At 44.9% G+C, this 20483-nt stretch overlaps 1 protein-coding gene across 2 annotated transcripts in view; it reads left to right on the top strand.

Moving 5' to 3' along the window:
* Positions 1 to 20483, top strand: part of LOC138296661 (UDP-glucuronosyltransferase 2A2-like) — a 426472-nt gene that overhangs the window by 28487 nt on the left and 377502 nt on the right. The window lies entirely within an intron of this gene.

Raw genomic sequence — 20483 nt, 5'->3', positions numbered from 1 at the left:
TTGGTGTTGTGAGCGGTGGCACTGATACGGTCCTGCAAGGCAGCTTTCCTGGTGACTCTGATGAGGTGGTGGTGGGATTTGGTGGCCGCTTTGAAAGCCTCAAAGCCTTCCGGGGACTCGCTGTTCCTCCATCTTTTCTCTAGCTGTCTGCAGGTGTGACTGGAGTCCTGGCGTGTGGGGAAAAAAACAGTTGGCCATCTTGCGTGGTGTTTGGCTGAGGTCTCACAGAGAGATGCCAGGGTGTTAGCTTATTCGGAAATCCATTGGTGGAAGTTCCTTGCAAAGATGTTAGCATCTGTGTTGAGGGGCAGGGGAGGCCTGCTGAGGGTGTTGGAGAGTTGTTCCTCTGTGATCTGGTTCCACTTTTTGCTTGGGGCTCGGAGTGTGTGGAGGTGGGTGGTCTTTGATGTAATGGTGAAATTGATGAAGGGGTGGTGAGTCTAGTGAAGCGTGGAGGTGTTGTCGATGGTGATGTTGTTGCTGGTGGAGAAAATGGAGTAGAGCGTGTGTCCTGCGACGTGTGTTGATGAGGTGACCAGTTGTTTTAGTCCTATTGGGGAGAGGTTGTCAAGATGGGAAGTGGTGTTAGTGTTGTTGCTGCCTTCAATGGGGTAGTTGAGGTCACTGAGGAGGAAGTAGGTCAAGGAGGCGAGAGCATGAGGAGAACTGATGTTGACGATTAAGTCGCTAATGGCTTAGCAGGTGCCGGGTGGCCTGTAGATGAGGGTGCTGTGGAAAGTTGACTTGGGTGTGGTGTTTATCTGGAAGTGGAGGTGCTCCATGAAGGGGAAGTGTTCTTCAACATTGGTTGTCAAGCAGAGGGAGGATTTGATTACGAAGGCCAGGCCACAGCCTGGGTGAGAAGGCTGGTCTTTGTGGAGCAGTTTGTAGTCACTGGGGATGGCGATGGCGATGTCCGGTGCAGATGCTGGGTTTGTCTAAGTTTCAGTGAGGCAGGTGATATCTGGGCGGGTGGAGTCCAGTAAGTCCCAGAGTTTTACGGCGTGGTTTTGGAGGGAGGGAATGTTGAGGAGGATGCAGTTGAGACACTCCGGGTTGGTGTTCGATGGTTCCGCAGTGGGAGGGTCCAGTGTTTGGTGTAGGGTGAGGGTGCGGTGGCAATAGAGGCATAAGAACTGTCTGTGTGTGTCTCTAGGTGATGCGAGATGGCAGGCGGCGGATCGTTCTGTGTTCAGCGCATGGAGTGTCTTCGTGTTGAAGCGATGGAAGGTCGGAGGGCTAGGGATCGTGGAGCTGGGCACGGTCCAGGAGTGGACGGATGAGGACAGGATTGCCTTTGGTGCGCCAGCATTCCAGCCACCATTAACAAGGGAAGTGAGGCGGGGGGTCCGGCCAGCTAGGAGGCGGGAGGACATGAAAGTGCTTCTTAGGGAGGAAGGGGCAGGGCACAGGGGCAGCAGCAGCGTGGGAAAACTCGGGGAGAGTGAAAGGAGACAAGGAAGAAAGAAAAGAAAAAAATGAAATAAAAATGACAGGAAAATAATCAGCAGTAAAAAGCAGGAATATAGAGAGACAGCATGATACTTACATGCAGATGGCCAGTAGGCCACCAGGGATGAGGTGCAGGAGGGAGCCTGCGGGTGGAGTTGGGGCTCGATCTGAGAGTCAGGTAGGCTCTCAGTTCGCTTGCAGAAGAGGCAACAGCAGCAGCAAATAGGTGGAGCGGCACAGAGGAGGGCAGACAGAAACTGACCTGGAGGTTAAAGGAGTCATGTGCAAGGTGAAATTGGTCCCAATGTAGCATCCTTCCAGGAGTGCTCCTGATGTCCACATTGCTATTTTGCAGGTATTGTTTGCATTGTGAGTTTTGGATATTAGTCTTATAAAATATTGTCCATCCCATTGCCCTTCCATTGTGTTTCAGTGGTGGGTGATATGTGTGGATCCGTTACATGGATGTTTCACAGAAGGGGTATTTGTGCTAAATGACACATCCATACATATGTGTCTTAAATCTCATGACAGTCCATGTCATGTGAGGGTGTCATTTGAATTATGTGTGATGTTGATGTGGTGTGGCTGTTGTGTGACACAATGGTCTGTACACTACACTGTCCCTGAAACTATGAGAAGTATAGATGTGTTTTTGTGGAGTGTGGCGGTGCATTGTCAGTGACCTGGCCAAAGGGGGCGCCATGTGGCTGTGTATGGGTCATTCATTGTGTACAACTCCAACCCGGAACTTGGTCCACGTAGAGTAACCTACATACCAGGTGGATGGCAGTGAGTTTCGGGACACAGTAGATGTTTTGTCTTACCGTCAGTTGCGTCCACTGAGGCATGGATTTTGTGCTTCATCTATGAGCAGCAGCAGTGGCAAAACATGTGTGATCAGCTCCATGACAGCACAGGACATGTGATGCTGCCTACAGGCGAGTTCCTTCCTTTAATGTCTCTGTTTCTGCCAGCTGAGATGTGGTGGTTGGACCGCCACAGCCACGTTGGTTGAAGGTAACATCATAATGTGTCCGGCGGAAGAACTGGCTCCAATGGCCTCATTGGCCTATCTCACCACCGCGGTGGTCTGCTCTGCCTGGCGGTGCAGGGGGAACCGCAGCGGTCTTTCTTCTATGGATCCGCATGTGTTGTAATATGGTGGTCAGACGTCAACACCCGGACAGTGCGCGCTCTACGGGCGTCTAGAATGCAAAAACCCAACACCCTCAAGATAATGTAATTCATGCACTGTGATGATATGTAATTGCTTCACCTTTTGAATTGCAGAATTCAATCCAAAAGATTCATTTTTAAGGTGCTTATAAATACTGCACATTTGCAATGTACTGTATTGCTGCAGGCATTCTGAGTGAGTCAGGGTGCGGTCCCTTTCCAGGGCCTTCTAGACGCTTTCCCTGCAGCATGCATGTGGTCGTGGGCTGGGCCGAAACTCTATAAAAGGGAGTTGGCCCAGCTCCACGTGCTCACTATTCAGAGGTCCCGGTGCAGAGCAGCAGCAACTTCCTGAGCTTCTGTTCCGGTGGCCTACCTTGACCTTCCTGGCCTCTGTGCTTTATTCTTCAGTGGTGATTCGTAGTCAGGGCGGTAAGACGGAGGTTGGGCTGGGCCCCCGACCCCGTATTCGATGACGCTCGAATTCTTGGGCCTAATTTCTGATGTTATTAACATTTTGCTCATGTGCATATAATTGAGCATTTGGAATTTTCATGGCATTTGTGTGCACGGATTCGAATCTGCAAGATGCGCGATTCTATCCTCAAGATTAATTCATGTTATTCATTGTGCGCTACCATTCTTTGACAGTCTCATGGTAGCTTTCGAATCGGCAAGGCGCGCAATTCTTTCTTAGGGTGTAATTCTTGATATTCACTGTACGCTACCATTTTATTGGCAGTTTCATGGTGACATCCGAATCGGCAAGATGCACGATTCTACCCTTGTGTGAAATTCTCGGTATTCATTGTACGCTACCATTTTCAAGGCATTTTAATGGTGGCATTCGAATCGGCAAGGTGCGCGATTCTTTCCTTGAGTGCTTTTCATATTATTTATTGTGCGCTACCATTTCTAGGCATTTTAATGGTGGCATTCGAATCGGCAAGGCGTGCAATTCTTTCCTAGAGTGCTTTTCATGTTATTCATTGTGCGCTACCATTTCTTGGCAGTTTTCATGGCAGCGTTCGAATCGGCAACACGTGTGATTCCTTCCTAGTGTGTGATTCTTGATATTCATTGTACGCTACCATTTCCAAGGCATTTTAATGGTGGCATTCGAATCGGCAAGACGCGCGATTCTTTCCTTGAGTGCTTTTCATGTTATTCATTGTGCGATACCATTTCTTGGCATTTTCATGGTGGCCTTCGAATCGGCAAGCTGTGCGATTCTTTCTTTGTGGTTAATTCATGATATTCATTGCGCACTATCATTCCTTGGCAGTGTCATGGTATTTTTCGAATCGGCAAGACACGCAATTCTTTTCCTTGTGTATACATAATGAAAATTGCTGTGAGCTACCATTCTGAGAAGTTTCCTTGGTAGCATTTTGAGTTGACAAGTTGCGTGATTATTTCCTTGAATCTATACTGTGTGATTTCATGGTACACAATCCTTTATGGTGTTTAGTACACAGATAAAAGCCTGCAATGTGCCCAATTTACTTTCCAATTTCTTTTTTAGAGGAACACAACAAGATCAGAGTTCTAGATGTAATGCTGCGTGTTCCTAATATGTATTCTTAAAAGGAGATTCATTGATTGTTTAGAAATTGCTCAGAGTGTTTTCATGATGCTCATGCTAAAGAAAGTACTTGAATTTGAAGGTTCTATTTAACTTTTCTTGTTACCTCCTCAGGTATTCGGTCATCTAAGATCTAGTCATCTTTAGAACTATTCTAGGATTGTTCATGTTTTCAGAAATGACAAAGCTTAGAGTTGTAGCACGGTACTAATTTCATGAGATGTAATTCTGATGTTGTGTTTTAACCTCTTGCTTCCTACAGATCTCCTTCCCAGCTGTTCCCTTCCTAATCCCCTTTTCCCCACTTGGATTCTCTTAGACTCTGTGATAAATCTAATCAGAGGATTGGAGCGGTCTTGTGGTGGAAGTGTTGGGAACGGGCACAGACCCCGAGGATCTGGTGACTCTGACAGAATAGTGAGCCCACTAATTTATTATCCTCCTGGTTTGTGTATGTTCTCAGCATGGCCGCACTGGACGAGCAAGTCAAGGCTATCACCCAGCTCCAGTCAGAAGTGGTATCATCAAAGGATTTGACAAATAGTCTAGCTGAGAGGGTGAGTCAGTTACAGGATAAGGTAGAGAAGAAAGAACAAAGTCCCACAGGTGTGTCTTGGCCAGGTACTTCTTCTCAGACTTCTGGAGGTAATCTGACTAACATTTCCCTCAACGTTCCTTCAGCCATTCCTTTAGCTCCCCCAGAACGCTTCTCAGGTGATCCCTTGAAAGCGCAATCTTTTCTGGCTCAAGTGGAATTACACTTCACATGCAGACCACATACTTTTCCCGATGCTCAGTCCAAAGTAGCTTTCTTGTTGTCATATCTGTCTGGAGATGCAGCTACTTGTGCTATTCCTCTTGTGCGCAAAGATAGTCCCCTGTTGTACAACTGGAGAAATGTTGTTTGTGAATTTGAGCGAGTTTTTATCGTAGAACTGTAACACTGTCAGCAGATCGTGAACTATTAGACTTACGTCAGGGGAATCAGGACTTAGTGTCATATTTAGCCAATTTTAATCGGCTGGTCACTGAGACATCCTGGCCAGAGGAAAAACAAGCGGCCTTGTTTTACAAGGGACTCAAAGAAGAGTTAAAAGATATCTTGGCGCAAATCGACCCACAGACTGTCAAGAGTTAATAAACCTTGTCTTGAGGCTTCACCATCGTTTAACTGAACAAAGAGGAACGTGTAAAAAGACTGTAAAACATTCTTGGCGTTTTCACGAGAACAGAGACTCAAGAAATTTGAAAGAAAGAACGCCTGAACCGATGGAGATAGGAACCCTCAGGAGACCTCTGACCAAAGATGAAAAGGACCTACGCAGAAAAAATGGACAATGTCTCTATTGTGGACAAAAAGGTCATTTCGTCAAAGACTGTTCAATCAAACCAAAGAACAAACAAGGTCCAGTTCAGAAGGTGGCAGCCAATGCCTCAGTCGAGTCGGAAAACTAAAACACCCAAGATGCAGAGAAGGGTTGCTCTTGGGTGTCACTGTGGACCCTTCACAATCCAGACATCTTAAATTGTGAATAAGAGTTCAGGTCAAGAAAACAACTTATTTCAAGAAGGCTCTAGTCGATTCTGGGGCTACTGAGAACTTTGTTGACAACCAATTGGTTTATGCATGGGGGATCCCATGTATTGAAAAGAAGACCCTAGAAATCATCCAGGCAGTTGATGTAAAACTCTTGACTGGAGGTCCGTAACTCTACAGACTGTCCCCTTGTCAGTAATTTGTGAAGGTAAAAATCAAAGAAAGAAACATAAAGAGAAACTTATCCTTGACTTGATCCATGCTCCCCATTATGGGATTATCCTTGGCTTGCCATGGTTAACTCATCACAATCCAGAGATTAATTGGGCAGAACGAAAGATCGTGTTCTCATCAGTGCTATGTAAAGAACAATGTCTCCAAAGGACTCAAGAATCAGAATTTCGCCATTCTTACATAGCTACCGCCGCAGAGAAAGAAGTTCAGTTGCCCAAACAGTATTCGTCTTATGAAGATGTATTTGATGAGAAGGAGGCAGAGAACTTACCTCCTCATAGATCTTATGACTGTCAAATTGATCTAGTCCCAGGGCCAATACTTCCCAACTGTCGTGTGTATGCCCTGTCAGAACATGAAAATCAACATTTACAAAAATACTTGGATCAATTCTTAGAGAATGGTTTCATCCACCCCTCTAAGTCTCCCACAGCTTCTCCTTTGTTTTTTGTTCCAAAAGCGAACAGAGAGCTTCGAACTTGTATCAACTATAGGGGCTTGAATAAAATCACCATCAAGAACAAATATCCTTTGCCTCTAATTCCGGTCTTACTGGAACAAGTAAAGAAAGCAAAAATCTACACAAAGCTTGATCTTCGAGGGGCTTACAATTTGGTCAGAATGAAAGAGGGTGATGAATGGAAAACGGCATTCAAAACAAGATATGGCCTTTTTGAATACACCGTCATGCCTTTTGGTCTGTGCAATGCTCCAGCAGCTTTTAAATTTTTCTTAAATGACGTTCTTAGAGAGTACCTCAATATCTTTGTCATAGTTTACATTGATGACATTTTGGTCTACTCAGACAATGAAAATGAACATGTTCTACATGTCAAGAAAATTTTGGTAACCCTTCGTAAACACCATTTATATTGCAAGCTAACCAAGTGTGAGTTTCATGTTACCACAGTTGAGTTTTTAGGGGTTATCCTTACCCCTCAAGGTATGGTGATGGCAGAAAAGAAAGTAAAAGCTGTATCTGAGTGGCCCATCCCAATGACTGTTCGTGATGTACAATGTTTCCTGGGCTATGCACATTTTTACCGGAGGTTCATCAATCATGTCTCCCAGACAGTGGCTCCAATTACTAAGTTATTAAGTAAGAAAGAGAAATTTGTACCACTGCCCCAGTTTTGACTCATCCAGATGCGGATCGCTCTTTCATAGTGGAAGCTGATGCTTCAGATGTGGCGATAGGAGTCGTTCTGTCACAACGAAACAAAGACACTTGTCATCTTCATCCTGTAGCTTATATGTCTCGAAAGCTAAATGAAGCTGAACGGAACTATGTCATTGCTGAAAAAGAGCTTCTGGCAATTTGTGACGCCTTTAAAGAATGGAGACATCATTTGCTAGGAGCCAAATATACTGTCACAGTGTATACTGATCACCGTAATCTTCAATTCATGAGTTCTGCCAGACTTTTGACCCCTTGGCAATTACGCTGGATGCTGTTTTTTGCCGAGTTTGATTTTGTGGTAACTTTCCGACCTGGTAAAGATAATCGCAGAGCTGATGCCTTGTCCTGCCAAGAGCCTACCACATTGCCTGCAGTTCAACCCTCCAGGGCTATCATTGCTCCTGACAAGGTCCTATGTATCATAAAAACAGAAGATTTATTTGAAGACATCAGCAATTCATTCACTGTTGAAAAACGGCAGACATGGGCCGAAGCAGATCAAAAAAGGTCAATCAAACAAGGGTTACCCTTTCACGACGCCCGTTTGTTCGTGCCCACAACCAAACTTCGCAAGATATTGTTTCATTGGTTGCATGTTATACTTACGGCAGGTCACCCAGGTACTCCTAAAACTCTTGAATTAATCCAACGCTATTTTTGGTGGCCTACCTTAACAAAGAATGTAAAAACGATGGTAAACAACTGTGAAGTCTGTGCTTGCACTAAAACAAGTCATTCAAAACCGAAAGGGTTGTTACACCCACTCCCAACCCCAAGTTGTCCGTGGCAGCACATCCCTCTAGACTTTATTACAGGTCTGTCAATGGTTCAACAGCATTCAGTAATTCTGGTGGTAGTGGATAGTCTCACGAAATATGGACATTTCATTGCCTGCAAGAAATTACCTACCTCTAGTGAACTGGCAACTATCTTACTGAATAGAGTGGTTCGTTATCATGGACTGCCAAAAGTGATCCTCTCCGATCGGGGGTCGCAATTTGCCTCCAGCTTCTGGAAGACATGGTGTAAAACACTCCAAGTGACATCTACCCTATCTACGAGCCACCATCCTCAAACAGATGGTCGACAGAGGATCTAAATCAGACTTTGAAGCAATACTTACATGCTTAAGCTGAAAAAACACTTCATTCTTGGACATCAATGCTCTGGTTAGCTGAGTTAGCCTCCAACAACTCCTTCCACACTTCTACTGGTGTTACACCTTTCTTTGGGTTGTTTGGCTATCATCCTCATACCTTGCCCATCACAATTCCTCAAGAAAGTTCTCTTACTCCAGCTGTGTCAGAAACAATTCAACATTTGCATCAAACTCAGAAATCAATTCAACAGCAGTTAGAAAAAGCCAAACAAAAATACAAAAAGCATTATGACAAGAAACATTGTGAGGGGCCGCTGTATCAACCAGGTGACAAAGTGTGGCTTTCCACAAAACATATAGACTTCAAGAAGAAGCACATGTTCAACCCTAAATTTATAGGTCCTTACACTGTTCTTCAGCAAATCAATCCTGTGACCTATAAACTGCAATTGCCAAAATCCTTACGAATTCATCCAGTGTTCCATACTTCCCTCTTAAAAAAGGCTGTCCAAAAGATCAGCCCTCATCCAGCTCCTGTTCTTGTACAGGGAGAAGAAGAATACGAAGTCAAGAAAGTGTTGGACTTGAAATTGAGAGGGCGTAACCTATGGTACTTAATCTCATGGAAAGGTTATGGCCCTGAAAGTAATTCATGGGTTCCCGCATCTGATGTTCATGCTCCAGTACTTGTGAGACGCTTTCATCGTCTCAATCCAGAAAAGCCAGCCCCTAGAGCACGCCTGGGAGAGGGGAGTACTGTCAACACCAGGACAGTGCGCGCTCTACGGTCGTCTAGAATGCAAAAACCCAACACCCTCAAGATAATGTAATTCATGCATTGTGATGATATGTTATTGCTTAACCTTTTGCATTGCAGAATTCAATCTAAAAGATTCATTTTTAAGGTGCTTATAAATACTGTACATTTGCAATGTATTGCTGCAGGCATTCAGAGTGAGTCAGGGTGTGGTCCCTTTCCAGGGCCTTCTAGAAGCTTTCCCTGCAGCATGCCTGGGTGCGGTCGTGGGCTGGGCCGAAACTCTATAAAAGGGAGTCGGCCCAGCTCCACGTGCTCACTATTCAGAGGTCCCGGTGCAGAGTAGCAGCAACTTCCTGAGCTTCTGTTCCGGTGGCCTACCTTGACCTTCCTGGCCTCTGTGCTTTATTCTTCAGTGGTGATTCGTAGTCAGGGCGGTAAGACGAAGGTTGGGCTGGGCCCCTGACCCCTCATTCGATGACGCTCGAATTCTTGGGCCTAATTTCTGATGTTATTAACATTTTGCTCATGTGCATATAATTGAGCATTTGGAATTTTCATGGCATTTGTGTGCACGCATTCGAATCGGCAAGACGCGCAATTCTATCCTCGAGATTAATTCATGTTATTCATTGTGCGCTACCATTCTTTGACAGTCTCATGGTAGCTTTCGAAGCGGCAACGCGTGCGATTCTTTCTTTGCGTGTAATTCTTGATATTCACTGTACGCTACCATTTTATTGGCAGTTTCATGGTGACATCAGAATCGGCAAGATGCGCAATTCTACCCTTCTGTGAAATTCTTGGTATTCATTGTACGCTACCATTTTCAAGGCATTTTAATGGTGGCATTCGAATTGGCAAGGTGCGCGATTCTTTCCTTGAGTGCTTTTCATGTTATTCATTGTGCGCTACCATTTCTAGGCATTTTAATGGTGGCATTCGAATCGGCAAGGCACACAATTCTTTCCTAGAGTGCTTTTCATGTTATTCATTGTGCGCTACCATTTCTTGGGAGTTTTCATGGCAGCATTCGAATCGGCAACACGTGCGATTCCTTCCTAGTGTGTGATTCTTGATATTCATTGTACGCTACCATTTTCGAGGCATTTTAATGGTGGCATTCGAATTGGCAAGGTGCGCGATTCTTTCCTTGAGTGCTTTTCATGTTATTCATTGTGCGCTACCATTTCTAGGCATTTTAATGGTGTCATTCGAATCGGCAAGGCGCACAATTCTTTCCTAGAGTGCTTTTCATGTTATTCATTGTGCGCTACCATTTCTTGGCAGTTTGCATGGCAGCATTCGAATCAGCAACACGTGCGATTCCTTCCTAGTGTGTGATTCTTGATATTCATTGTACGCTACAATTTTCGAGGCATTTTAATGGTGGCATTCGAATTGGCAAGGTGCGCGATTCTTTCCTCGAGTGCTTTTCATGTTATTCATTGTGCGCTACCATTTCTAGGCATTTTAATGGTGGCATTCGAATCGGCAAGGCATGCGATTCTTTCCTAAAGTGCTTTTCATGTTATTCATTGTGCGCTACCATTTCTTGGCAGTTTTAATGGCAGCATTCAAATCGGCAACACGTGCGAATCCTTCCTAGTGTGTGATTCTTGATATTCATTGTACGCTACCATTTTCAAGGCATTTTAATGGTGGCATTTGAATCGGCAAGGTGCGCGATTCTTTCCTTGAGTGCTTTTCATGTTATTCATCGTGCGCTACCATTTCTAGGCATTTTAATGGTGGCATTCGAATCGGCAAGGCACGCGATTCTTTCCTAAAGTGCTTTTCATGTTATTCTTTGTGCACTACCATTTCTTGGCAGTTTTCATGGCAGCATTCGAATCAGCAACACGCGCGATTCCTTCCTAGTGTGTGATTCTTGATATTCATTGTACGCTACCATTTCCAAGGCATTTTAATGGTGGCATTCGAATCGGCAAGAAGCGCAATTCTTTCCTTGAGTGCTTTTCATGTTATTAATTGAGCGATACCATTTCTTGGCATTTTCATGGTGGCCTTCGAATCGGCAAGATGCGCGATTCTTTCTTTGTGGTTAATTCATGATATTCATTGCGCACTATCATTCCTTGGCAGTGTCATGGTATTGTTCCAATCGGCAAGACGCGCAATTCTTTTCCTTGTGTATACATAATGAAAATTACTGTGAGCTACCATTCTGAGACATTTCCTTGGTGGCATTTTGAGTTGACAAGTTGCGTGATTATTTCCTTGAATCCACACTGTGTGATTTCATGGCGTTTAGTACACAGATAAAAGCCTGCAATGTGCGCAATTTACTTTCCAAATTTTTTTTTTCGAAGAAAACAACAAGATCAGAGTTCTAGATGTAATGCTGTGTGTTCCTGATATGTACTCTTAAAAGGAAATTCATTGATTGTTTAGAAATTGCTCAGAGTGTTTTCATCATTCTCATGCTAAAGAAAGTACTTGAATTTGAAGGTTCTATTTAACTTTTCTTGTTACCTCCTCAGGTATTCGATCATCTAAGATCTAGTCATCTTTAGAACTATTCTAGGATTGTTCATGTTTTCAGAAATGACAAAGCTCAGAGTTGTAGCACAGTACTCATTTCCTGAGATGTAATTTTGATGTTGTGTTTTAACCTCTTGCTTCCTAGAGGTCTCCTTCCCAGCTGTTCCCTTCCTAATCCCCCTTTCCCCACTTGGACTCTCTTAGACTCTGTGATAAATCTAATCAGAGGGTTGGAGCTGTCTTGTGGTGGAAGTGTTGGGAACGTGCACAGACCCCGAAGATCTGGTGACTCTGACATCAGACCACCAAGCTGACGGTGGTTGGGTCGCCACCGCCATGGAGGTCCACAGACTGCCAAGCTCAAAATCGGGCCCTTAATAATCAAATAAATAATTAATATTAAATAAAACATGTGTAAATTAATTATACTTAATTAACTTCCCACTGTATACCCCTATAAAACTCACAACCCACTACAACACTATAAATTACTAATTTCCAATTAAATATATATTTAAAACATTAACAATAATTACACAAACAATATAAAGCACATACAATTAAAATAATATTCAAACACAGAAAGAAACTTAAAAAACAATATTTCTTACCTTAAATTTTAATATTCTTGTTAATGATATTTTTGCTCATGATATTTCTGTGTCACAATATTAAAAACGTGATATTTCTGCAACTCAATATTTTTTAATCGATATTTTGTCCGAATACCCTTTCCCTTAGGCCAACATTGGGGGTCACCTTAAAGGAACCTTTAAGTGTATCTTCCCAATTGTGAAAAGATAGGAATTTGGAGTTTGGTGTCTCTGGACTCACAATTCATAATCACAACTTTTGGTGAAGTCCGACGTAAGTCTGAAAATGCTACTTTTAGTCAGGGGGCAAGGCCAGCAACATGGCCAACTAGCAGCTTTCCTGGCCGGCTTTGCTGGTTCATCACTGAATCCTGCCTTAATCCTCTAGTCGTCACGCCATCCGAATACCACATGCAGTACCAGACTGTAGGTACCGCCAGCAGACCGAGATAAAGCTGACCGGTGCCTCTCTGACCTATTTTAAAACAGTTATTGTACACATCCAGTGGGTCAGATGGATACCTTCAAAATGGCAGAGAGGAGGAGGGACATTGGGGAGTGAAGCGCCTGCCCCTTAGAGGGCACAAACTAACTCCGGGGACCCACCAACATACCGAGAAAGGCAGAATTCCAGACCCAAATGGAATCCGCTGCATGCAGAGAAACAGCGGGTGTGAGTCAGGCAGAAACTAGCACGGCACACAAACGGATAATTCAAAGGCAACAGAAGCACTCCGGAGTCCTCTTTTCCCTTCCCCCCAAATCAACACAGTTCACTTACCAGGAGAGAATAAACACTGCCCAGAGGCGGCATACAGAAAGCGGCGGATTGGCGGCAGGAGGGGGTGCAACTGAAAACAACAAGGCCCGGTGTCCCATATCTCCCTAGGCACAGCGACTAGGTAAGGAGTCTCTGGTGGAAGCAAAGACAAACAAGCATGAAGTGGATCCCTTAAAGAGAGCGACATGGGTGCCTGGTGCGACAGAGGGGCAGTACGAAATCCTCTCACAGTGGGGTGAGTGAGGCAACCCTTTCCTCCTTCCGCAAAATCAGGCATTGCCCGGGAGCCAAGAGAAGAGAGCAACTAAGCTCGCAATGCAGTAAAAAGGAGGCACTGGCACCCTGAAGAGAGAGCCGCACCATGGGAAGACTGCTCAAACTGCACAGAGAGAAACGATAGACCTTGAGACCTTCCTTCCTCTCCCTCACCCCCCATTCTCGGTTGGCAATTAGGGAAAGGGCTGGAGAGTACCTGAGAGAATTCTGTCCGGCCAGGCACCTGGAGATTCAGCAGGACAAAATAAACAGGTCACTGACAAGTGACAAGCGCTAGGGCAATGCGCCTAGCAACACAGTAGTCCTTCCAGTGAAGTTAAAGAGGCAATGCACTGGGATGAGGGGGGAGACCACAGAGTCCATAAACACCTGGCCACAATCAGAGACAACACCCCAACATCATCCCTGATAGTGACAGAGCTTGGGAGCTCAACAAATATGCTAACCATTTAAAAAAGGGACAGAGGGCCTGTTAGACCCCATAATTGAAAGTAGCAGAGATGTGGATAAGCCCAAACAACTTACTGTCACCCGACGGGCACCAATCACAACATTCCAACCTAGGGTGGGACAGAATACTAGACTCCACAACCTTTCTAGAAGAGGAAGAAAACAGACACCAAAGTTGTGGTGGCAAGAGTAGTACATCCCAAGGAGACCTAATACAGAGCACCGCTCTTTACCCCACCCCCGGCGATTCTCAGAGACTACAGCAATCATAAAAGACCCCTGCAAGCACTGACTCTCCCACGATCAGCCAATATGGTGAAAGATAAAGACTTCAAGCAACCGTAACAAGACAAAATGGATCAATACACCAAAGTGGTGGGACCACAGGATGCCCGAGGAGAAGAGACATCCAACATACCCACCACAGCTTGCAAGCCATACACATGTGCTGAGATACCCTAAAAGGGAGAATAGGGGACGTTCACTCTGAAGTCGCCCTACCCCAGCAGGATCTGCAGAATGCCTCAGAAAGAGTAACCCAAGCAGAAAGTAGAATGTCAGAATTAGATGATGAGGTGACTACCCTCCACAACGAAGTTACCAAACTGAGATGACCTTGAAAGACGTGGCCTGGGAATCAACAATGCTGGAACTGCTCAAGAAGGAACAACTTGCACTCCATTGGTTTTCCGGGGGGGAGTTGAAAACCCCTGTGCAATATCCTTTCTGGAAAAATGTCTCTCTCCCAGCAGCACAGTTTTCCTCATGCTTTGTGATAGAGTGCGCCCACAGAGCCTCGAGCGCCAAACCACAGATGGGTGCACCCCTGTGTCCTCTAATTGCCCGGTTTCTAAATTACCAAGATCGGATCCATTGCAACATGTATCCTAATCATGTCAATGTGCATTATATTACTTTCAATGCAAACCAGATTCAGTTAGAAAATGTAATGCTTATTTTAACATTGCATTAATTCTAAAACATATCAAATTCATTTCAGTGAACCTCATATTAATTTCAACGCATGTCATATGAAGTTTAGCATGTATAATACGTCTCCCAAACAATGTTAAATTTATTTCAATGTATGTCATATTCATATTAACACTTGTTAAATTAATTTTAAGATGCAGCTTATCCATTTAACATATATCATATTCATTTGAATATGTAGCCTGCTAATTTCAATGCATGCCATATTCATCATGACATAATTGATACTCGGAAAGTGAAAACTAGGAGAAATCCGATATGACCAATCGCACATTATGATATTCCCAGATTACTTCTTAGAGGTGCAAAGGTGAACTTTTAAATCAGTTAACATGAAACTGCGGGCAATAAAAGTCCTATATATGTTGCTTTTCCTTGCAAAGCTCAAACTCATATTTGGGGGTAAGTACATCTTCTTTCAGACACCAGAAGAGGCCTGGACCTGGTTTGAGGAATGTTCACCCCCATGACAAGACAACCCGAAGAAAGAAAGACAACAGAGGGCCCAACTTGAGGGTGCCAAACCCAAAATCCAGAAACCAAGCAGGGGCAGTCTCACTGGTACGACTAACAAGCAAAGGCTGGGGACTCCCCTTCCAAGAAACATCATGCCTCAAAAGCTGGTCTCTCCCAGACATGAAAGGAGGAGCCGCACACAGCAAGAAAAAGAATACAAAGGACAAAACCCAGAGATACGCTACAGCTGACATTTCTGACTGTGAACATTCTACAGACTCCAAAACTACTCATCCCCTAATGGCTGAAATAGCAAATCTAGAAGTGGACTCCTTTACCCACATGATCCTGGAAACTGGTCTAGGCACAATGCAAGGCGAAAGAAATGACTGACCGAACCAATGAGTGCAGCTGAGAAATGGGAGACTATAAATCGGTCTCTGACACACCCCCTCTGAGGAACCTGTGGTGAAACTTGGGGAAGTACTGTTCCCCAACCTTGCTGTTTTAAATACCCCATAAGTGTAAGATTAAGTAGTTGGTACCCAAGTTGAGAGGTCTTAGAAGTTACAGGGTAAGATTTTGCCTTTTAGGGAGGGAGGGTGACAGACCTCTCCAACCTACATGCGACACAGTTGTCATGTTGACAGAATCATGCGTAGGGGTAAGGGAGTGAAGGGAGGAGAGAGCAAATGGTTGGGTTTAGTTGGTAGAGGGGAAATAAGTTCTTTGCACAGGTGGAACGGAATTGGAATGCATACAGAAGCAGGCACAGTGTTCAATATGCAGGGCAATCACACACCACCATGTGACACAAATGAGTCAGTCATTTGGGCCTGATGACAGGAGATGCTCTATAATGTCAAAAAATATAAACAGTCTAAGGAATAAGATCAAAAGAGGACTAGTGTCATACATTAGGAGATTGAATCCTGACATGGAGATGCACTTCTGGGGCTCCTGCTGAAACTTTTTAGGTCGAAGGGCCTACAAGACACTGGGTTATGCAGGATTTACAACATGGACCCGAGGAGTCACAATACTGGTCAGGAAAACCTCCCCATTTAAGGTTGAAAAAACATGGGTAGACCCCAACGGGACATATGTGGCAGTCAAGGGAATGTGGGGTAGGAGAGATGTAACACTCCCCCACGACAGCAGAGACAAACACTGGACAAAGTGGTGGAGATAATACTGGAAACAGATTCTCCTTCACATATATTAGGAGGCGACTTTAATGACATAATGACCCCCCCATCTCGATCGCACCAGTCCGACTTCGGGGGCACAGGTAGAGATAACATTGGCAGGATTTGTTGCAGCGCTAGGGCTGTGATATTTTTGGGGCCGCTGCCATCCCACTAACCAGGCCTACTCCTATTTCTTGGTGTCCACACAGTCTTCTCCAGAAAACACTACATTCTTGCCCCAGCGGGGAAGTGCAGGAGATAGAGAGGGCAGAATACCCTGGCCAGAGGTCTGTCAGACCACTCACTGCTATGGATCACAATTGAAACTCAAGCCTGGGCATCAAGATCAGTGTGGAGACTCAACGCCTGGGAGCTCAGAGACAAGACTACAGCATGTGAAATTAAAGTGTTCACAGAGCTCTATTTCAAAGAGAATGGAGAGTCTGTCTTCAGCTATCACACTGCGGGAGGCATACAAGACAGTACTGAGAGATAGAGCACAAAACAGTATGGCCCACAAAAAGAAAAGAGAGGTAAATAAAAAAGAAGCAATTGAATTGAGGCAAAACTAATGATATTGGAGGGACAATCCGGAGCAACAAACAGACCCCTCCATGGTATGCACCAGTGCAAAACTCAGCAAAGAATATCAGGTCCTAGCATATCAACAGGGGAGCACATTGCTCCTAGCCACACAATGCCACTTATATGATGAGGGCGATGAAGCAGGGCGACTTTTGGCATGGCTGAGAAGAAGGGAGACAGAGATACAATGGGTACACACAATAATGGGAGAGGATGGCAACCAATACACCAGTGTGAGGGAGATTGCAATATTATACAGAATTCTATAAAGCTGCCTATTAGCTGACACCCCCCACATAAAAGACTACCTTGATGAGGTGCAGGTCTCATCCCTGACTGCAGAGGACTGCCTACCCCCAGAGGATGATTGCACCCTTTCGGATGTGCTCAAAACCACCGGCAAGCAAAAAACAGGGAAAACCCCGGGTCCTAATGGCATACCGGCAGAGCTCTTCGAGAGATATGACGAACTACTGAGCCTATACCTGCTTAAATCATTCACTGAGGCGAAGGAAGACAGCATTCTCCCACTAGACCTGCAGAGTGCCATAATAATTGTTATATATAAGCTTGGGAAGCCCTAGGCAAAATGTAGTACCTATTACTCAATCTACCTCCCGAACATCGAGTCCAAAATACTGCCCTCAACACTCACCAACAGACTCCTGACAGTAATTGTCAGCTCAATTCATAATGACCAATCGGCTTCATGCCACAGAGGTACACCAGATACAGTCTCCACAGGCTCCACAGGCTGTGTATAGACGACACCCCACAAAGACAAACCCCAAACGTTCCTGTCCCTAGACACCGAGGAGGCCTTTGACGCCATTCATTGGCTCTTCCTGAAACAGTCCTTGGTGAGATATGGATTTGATCCTAATTTTTGTGCTTGGATTGACCTGCTCTATACAAAGCCGGTAGCCCAGGTCAGAGTGAACAGGGAGCAATATGAATAATTTCCAATTGAAAGGGGCAGCAGACAGGGATGCCAGCTGTCCCCCCTGCTGTTCGCACTGGTGCTGGAAACCTTAGCCTGTATAATCCAATCACATCCAGACATCAAAGGCTTTGGAGAGAGGGAGTAAGCGATGGGAGATGAACGGCTCTCACTTACACCAATGACATCCTAATGTATGTCACATGCCTGAATACAATCCTCCCTAGAATGTTTCAAGTCTTCAAGAAGTATGGGGAACATGCAGACTATAGGATTAACTGGGTCAAATTCAGGTTGTACCCATTGAGTAGTTCCTTTGACACACATGCTATCCAAGGACAGTTATGCGTGGATCAAGGGGGATTCCGGTATCTAGGCCTAATCATTACGACAGAGAAGACAACCTGTAACATTGAACGAGTACTGACTGACTTCCACTGAGAGGTAGAAAGTTGGAAAACTACAGGGAAGGGCTGCCATGTACACAATGATAAGACTCCTTAAACTCCCGTACATCCTTTAAAACACTTACCATAAGATACCGGATGACATTTTTGCTAAAATAGACAGAGAAGTTTGGAATTTACTCTGGAATGGAGGGCACCTGAGGGTGCCGTGGAATACATTACAGCTCAATCAATACAATGGGGGTATCACCCTGGTATTGCCAGACATAAGAGCTTATTACTGGGCAGCCCACTTAGTGGTAATAAACAAGTGGGGCCACCTGCCGGGGACCACCCGACATTTGCCCTAGAAAGAACACGATTCCAAACCCACTCATATATACACTACCTTAAGGGGGAAAAGGATCAAAAACATTACTACCGGCGACCCGTATGACACTGGATTCTTGGAAAGGGGCAGAAAGGTGGATAAGAAGGCGTACGTGAGTTACTCAAGAACCCCCTATGGATGGGGACCCATCTGAAAGAAATTAGAAAATTGAGGAGATCCACAGCAAGGGATACTCTAGGGTTCTCCAAAGTGAGGGACCTTATAGAAAATGGAACTCTCATTCCCTTTAATTCCCTACAAAGAGAATACCTACTTAGCTTCACACAACACTACAAATACCTCCAACTAAAACATGCCTGGAAAGCAGAGACTCGACATAGAAAACATGCACAAATATGCACCGCTAAAGGGTAGATTGCTTATGGGAGAGATAGAGGAGAAAGCAGGGTCATGGACCTATAGGTCAATTAATAATAATAGACCAGGCACATTGATGAAACTAAGGGCAAGATGGATGGAATATATAGGAGATTTAGACGACACAGACTGGGAGGCAGCCTTAATGCATCCGAGGGAAGTTGCAATCAAATACAGACTTAGGCTGAGCCAGTTTAAGATACGCCACAGGACATACTATGATAGATCTCGCCTACATAGATTTGGCAGAGCACCCTCGTCAAACTGTTTGAGATGTGCAGCGGAGGAAGGGACTTTTATACATACATTATGGGACTGCCCCTGCATTCAAATATATTGGCCCACCATAGTAGGGGAACTCACCAGAATATTGGGAGTTGCATTATCACTTGACCCAAAATACATTCTGTTGGGCATCTCTCCTGTAGATATCCCCCAAACCAGGCTCCTGTTTGGCGATTTGGGTCTTGTGGTAGCCAAACGAGACGTGGCTAAGTACTGGGGTACCCCAGAAGCACCTACTGTACAGGAATGGAAATCAAGGATGGATCTTTATATGACTGCTGAAAGAGTCTAACATAAGGCCCGAGAATGCCCCAAAAAGTTCCATAAGATATGGGATCTTTGGTTAAAATATTACAGCATTGATGTTGGTGACAATGAGGTTCTGCCCTAGACCTCACCACCGTTGTGATGGGTGAGGGTCAATGATGTAATGTACTACCTGAGTCTCAAAATCTTTGTGAAATTTACTGACAGTGTTCTGTGCTGATGTAAACTTTGAACAATCAAGTATCCACTCCCATGTGATTATGGTTTATTGGTGTGTTGTTTGATACTACGTGTTGTTTGCAGAAGATATTAATGAAAACAGAAATTTTGCATTTTCTTACTTTAACCATTCTGTTCTTCTGCCTGTCTCTGAATACGGGGTCTGGGGTGGATGACAGCTGGGCTTTGTGCATTCCTTCTAGTCAGTCACACACAAAGGGAGAAGGGGTGTGGCATTTGCATCCTGATGGCCCATCACCAGGCTGATGGGAGGGAGTTGCTGACACTTACGCCGGAATAGGACTGTGCCTCTCCTCACACAAAGGACAGCATAACCCTCTGTAGTGTGTCTAGAGCCAAGGAAGGAAGGGCAGGGACCTTGTGCACTTCAAAGTTCTCTCTTTGAAGTCCCACCACTTCAAAGGCTCACCTGGGTATAATTACTGGAGCCCAAACCCAACCAAATCAGAACTCTGTTGGAACCAAAGATATTCTGCCTGGAAGAAGACTGCTGGGCTGCTGGAAGGACTGCCTTTTTGCCACCTGCTCTACTGTGTTGGCCTGATGTCTGCTGCTTCCTGCCTGGGAGAGAGAAGGTCTAGACCTTCTCTCTAAATACTTCACTTCAAATTTCGCCAAGGGCTTGCTGGCTTGACCCCTGTTTTTGCAGTCTCAGGGACATCAAAGACTGCCTGAAACTCTGCTGGATCCTGCCATATGCGAGTCCTACCCTTGCCAGAGGTGCCATTGCAGTCCTGTGTCTTA

Source organism: Pleurodeles waltl, chromosome 1_2 (assembly GCF_031143425.1).
Source record: "Pleurodeles waltl isolate 20211129_DDA chromosome 1_2, aPleWal1.hap1.20221129, whole genome shotgun sequence".
NCBI lineage: Eukaryota > Metazoa > Chordata > Amphibia > Caudata > Salamandridae > Pleurodeles > Pleurodeles waltl.
The sequence above is the reverse complement of the archived record's forward strand: the minus strand, read 5'-3'. Positions and strand labels throughout refer to the sequence as shown.